This window comes from Gossypium arboreum, chromosome 10 (genome assembly GCF_025698485.1).
Source record: "Gossypium arboreum isolate Shixiya-1 chromosome 10, ASM2569848v2, whole genome shotgun sequence".
Taxonomy (NCBI): Eukaryota; Viridiplantae; Streptophyta; class Magnoliopsida; order Malvales; family Malvaceae; genus Gossypium; species Gossypium arboreum.
The window spans coordinates 120997770-121002956 of NC_069079.1; the positions used below are offsets into that span (position 1 = coordinate 120997770).

At 27.7% G+C, this 5187-nt stretch overlaps 1 long non-coding RNA gene across 1 annotated transcript; it reads left to right on the plus strand.

Annotated features, from left to right (window-relative positions):
- The first annotated feature begins 2475 nt into the window (after positions 1–2475).
- On the plus strand, positions 2476–4172 carry LOC128281469 (uncharacterized). Its single transcript, XR_008271680.1, has 2 exons — positions 2476–2519; positions 3934–4172. It is a non-coding gene; the product is annotated as an uncharacterized LOC128281469 (long non-coding RNA).
- Positions 4173–5187: the final 1015 nt, after the last annotated feature.

Consider the following 5187-nt stretch of genomic DNA (forward strand, 5'->3'; position numbering starts at 1 on the left):
ACTTCGTAAAATAGGAAAATGAGAAGAAATAGATTAATAATAGTTTTTGAAGAAAGAAAAATAAGAGAGAATCAAAAGACCTTAGCACCTTTGGATCTTTTTTTTCAACTGTCTCTTTTTTATTATTTGTATGTCTGAATCGATTTTTTTCGAAAAATCCCCCTTACATCAATGATTTCATTTCGGCTTTATAGCCGATTACAATATTAAGAAAATATTGTTATTGTTTCTCTGTTGTTACTGCTTTGCGTGTCTCTCTACTCTGTTTTTTGTTCTTTTTTAGCTTGTTTGCAGGTTTGTGGCAACGTTGCAGCAGAGAAAATGCTAACACCACGTGGGGGAGCTTCACGGCGCAAAGGCTAGGGGCTAGGGTTTTCCATCCGAAAATTTGTTTATGTTTTGGGCCATAAGCTTAGGGTTTCTTTGTGTATTTTGGGCTGTTAATGAGTCTCGTAAAAAAAAAACTATGGACTGTTATTATTTTCTTGATTTTAGGTTTCTGGTTTATGGGCCCCGGGCTAAATTGGGCCTCTACATTCCACACGGCAGTCCGACGTGATAATTAAAATGGGCTTTAAATGCCAATGTGGATATCCAACCAGGAAAATTAATTAATTTTTTAATTAAATAAATTTAATTTATTGATTTTTCTGAATTAATTAACGAAAATTTTTAATTTGGTATCCCGAAATAATCAAAACCAATAGACTAGATTAATCATTGAATTGGGAAAAAAAGAACCATTGGTCTCCTCTTTCTTTTAGTTTTGGTTTCCATTTTGATTAAAAAGGCCATCCATTTTCATAGTCATCTTTATTGAATCAAAATAATAGAAATCAAATTGCGTGCTCCATCAATTGATTGAATTTTTTATTCAAAATGGAAGAACAAATGATTGATTTAATGGAGGGTCCAGGCATAAATTACAGTAAGTAATGGGTTTTTTTGTTCTTTACTTAGGTATTGGGTTCAAATAATATGTTTTTTTGTTTGCAAAAAGGTGGTCTATCGTGTCATGATTTTCTATATATGTGATAGACAAAAAAGACATGCTTCATCTTTGTTTATTTGTGTATTGTGGGCAACTACAATACCAACCAGGTATAGAGGTTGGTGCATCTTCTTCTTCTTCTTCTTTATCATTCTATTCTTCTCTTCTCTTCTATGATGGTAACAAAAAAAAAATCCAACCATTCCTTCTTTTTAAATCGGAGAAAATTGGGTTTTAAAGTAAAATTTTGTATTCTATTTTCATAAAAAAAAATTTAACTTTTCTTATCCCAGTTAGATGTCCATGTTGCCATTTAAAACCCATTTTATCGGTCACGTCATATTGCCATTTGGGAGGTAACAAATCTTGACTGCAGAGTAAGCATTTCATAACAAAATGACAACATAAGTGACTAAAGTATTGTAACGACCCGAACTTTAAGGTTATTAGAAAAGTGTATTTTCGGGTCACCATTTCTGAAAAATGGATTAGATTATAAAAAAAAAAGTAAAAATATTTATGAAGTTAAGTGAGTGATTAATTAAAGTTTAATTAAGTAAATTTAGCTTAATTAAGGATAATTGGATAAAAGATTAAATTGAATATAATGTGAAAGTTTAGTTTTAAAGTAATAGAAAATAAAAGGATCAAAATGGCAATTAAGCCATACCCATGAAATGAGGCGGTGAATGGAAGAAAAATCAAGATTTTTCTTGAATTATGTATATCATTAAATTATTAAATATATATGTATATATAAAAAAAAGAAGAAAAACAAGTATATAAAAATGATTGGTACAAGTGTTAAATAAATATTTGTTATTAAATAGATTTTTATTATAGTTATTATTGTCATATTATATATATATATATATATATATATATATATATATAAAAAGAAACAAAAGAATAAAAGAGGAAAGAAACAGAATAGCAGGGGACGAAACAGAGAAGGAGAAAGGAAGAAAAGAAAAGGGAAAAATAAGGTTTTAAAGGTTCCAAGTTAATTTGGTAAGTCAATTTAGCCCTTTTCTTATGATTTTTGAGTTTTGGAATCCTAGAGATAAATACTACTTGTTTTAAGTAGAAATTTTGAAAGTCATTAGATTTCTAAGTATGGTTCATGTTGAATAAAATGATGGAATTGGGGGTTTATTTGATCGAAATTTTGATTGGAATTGAATAAAGGATTGAATCGTAAACTAAGTTATAAGTTTTGAGTTTTAGGATTAAATGGAAATAAATTCGAAATTATGAAAATATGCTGGAAATTTAATAGTTAAGTATGAGTTTGGACAAAATTTGAATAGAAATGAAGTATGAATTGAGATAGAAAAGTAAGTAAATCTAGTTAAGATTAAATTGAAATTAAAGTAGAAATTGAATAAAATTGTATTAATTAGATATAAATTAGTAGTGAATTAACGAATATGAATTGTTTTAATTCCGTAGCTAATGTTGTCTCGGAAACCTCGCTAAGCAAGGAAAAAAATGGCAAAGACAAAGGGAGTTAGCTCGAGAAAATACGGTTTGTATTTCTATAATCCGAACCTAGTTATTAATTGTTATATTTTTTATTCAAAATGCTGAAGTGAGAATTATTGTGTTTATAATGGAAATGGATTAATTTGGTATGTGATGAATTTATATTGATTGAATTAAATTGAATTATATATTATAAATATATATATATATATATATATATATATATGTGTGTGTGTGTGTGTGTGTGTGTGAATGAGATATTATGCAATTATGATAATTGAATTTTGGATAAATATTATGATAAATAATTAAGATGGGAATTATTTGTATTGTGTCTTTATAATTGAAATGAATTGATTTAGTGTGTGATAAATTTATATTGAATTGATTTATGAATATCTGTTTTATTGAATTTATATTGATTGAAATTATTTTGATTGAATTTATATTGATTGAATTATATAATATATATGACTTATGTAGAAATTTGAATATTGAATGAATGTTATATTGAAAAATATATTGATTGGAAATATGAGGAAATTGATATGAATATATGAGATTGTGATATTTGAATATTTGGTATTGAAAAGTGAATTGAATTGTATTGAATTATGAATTAATGTGCATAATTGAAATATATTTGTTGAATTGAATGAAATTGTATGAATTGTGAAAATGGGTAAATATGTGTAATTATCGGAATGAGATATTGATGAAAGAATTATTAAATTGAGAAAGTGAATGAAATACCTTATTAACTAGTCGGGCTGAGTCGGATATAATTGGCATGCCATAGGATCTGGAAGTGTATGGGATTTGCCGGCTTTATCGATCAGGCACTTTATGTGTCGTATTTTAGGCACCTAGTGTGTCGTTTTAGGCACTTTATGTGTCGATATCGATCGTGCATCGTGTACCGCTTTAGGCACAATGTGCCGTCGGTGTGTTTGGGTTGGAATCTGTATCCGTCAAAGTCCGGTTTGTTAATAGGGTAAATAAGTGAAAAGATAAATCGAGTGAATTTGATTGATTGAACTATTGGAATGAAATGAGAAATTGAATTGAAAATTGAAATTGAGATATGAGATTGAAAACATGAACCAAAAGGTTCATGAAATGAGTGAAGTTCAAATGGATGATGATTGATGTTAGAATGAATTAAAATGGTATATTGTTAAGAAGTAAAGTGTGAATACAAGTGAATTGTGAATATATTGAAAGAATTTATACAGTAAGCAAATGAAAAGAATTGAGCAAATATGTTGTTGTGTTTGTTATATGGCTTGTATAGAATTTTTATGGTAAGTAAATGAAACTTATCTATAAAATAAATAAATGAATAGTTATATTTGTTATTGTGATTTTAAGTTTAATTGTTATATTATCAAGTGTTCGGATTATAGAAATACCATTGAGTATACCATACTCAGCGTACGGTTTGTTTCCGTGCGCAGGTTAAGTAAAGATAGTAAGTTGAATCAGCATCCCAGTCCGATCCCGAATTCATTAAGGTAAAGTGTGTTAATTATTGGTAATGGCATGTACCTAGGATGTCTTATGTGTATGCCATTTTGAAATTGTAAGTGTAAGGATGAAATAAATAAATTTAGATTTGGCTATGGTATAAAATAGGATTTGACTAATTTGGTATGAATTTGAATTTTTGTGAGACAATGTCAGATTGATTTTGGAATTCCCTATTCTGAATTGGGAAAATCATTAAAAATTGTATAAAAATAATTACAGGCTATAATTTATATGCTTAGAATCTTTAATGAGTCTATTTTCAAGAGAAATAAACGGGAACATCATCCAAGTTCTGTGCTATGAGATAATTAAATTTTAGTAAAGAAAGGTCGAAACTGTCAAACAGCAGATCAGGGGTAACTTTGAGGAATAAACTGTACTAATTGACTAAACCAAAAATTCTGAAAATTTTATGGTAGAAAGGTATATGAGTCTAGTTTTAAGAAAAATTAACGGAACTTAATTTGGAGTTTCGTAAATCTAGATATAAATATTTTAGTGACTGTTACTCAAGAAGACAGTTTTGACATGAACATAAGAAAGTAAATGAAATTGTGTGTAATTATTCTGTAAACTCCGATAATGCTCCATAACTCTCTTCCGGATGTTTTGGGGTTATGGGGTGTTACAAGTATAATCTAAGACAAATAAAAATGACTATTTCATTAATTTACCCTTATTTATATTTGTTATTTTAAATTTCCCTACTAGACAATGTAACCATATTCGCACCTATTTTCAATTTTACCGATGGCTCAAACAACAATTAATTAATTAATTAAAGTTTATAGAAATTAAAAATAAAGTTAAAAAAAGGTTAATTTACTATTTGCGCCCAAAATTTACTTGTCGCTTATTTTTAAAAAATAATTATTATAATTATCACAATTCTTATAAGTAATTAAAGGTGAAAGTTTCTCTAAAGAAATAAAAGTTTATATGTAATTCAAAAAAATTCATTCAAATGACAAATAATCTCACCACTGTACTTTAACTTTATTTATTTTTTTTACAATCAAACTTGTAATTCTTCAAATTAAAATAAATCAACTAATGTCGATTAAGTTTTAGCTCAATTGATATGGGCATTGTTGCCAATACATGAGGACGTGAGTTTAAATGCACTGAAACCCATTATCTTCCTATTTATGAGTTAAGAGGGACTATAAATAATTCTAAGT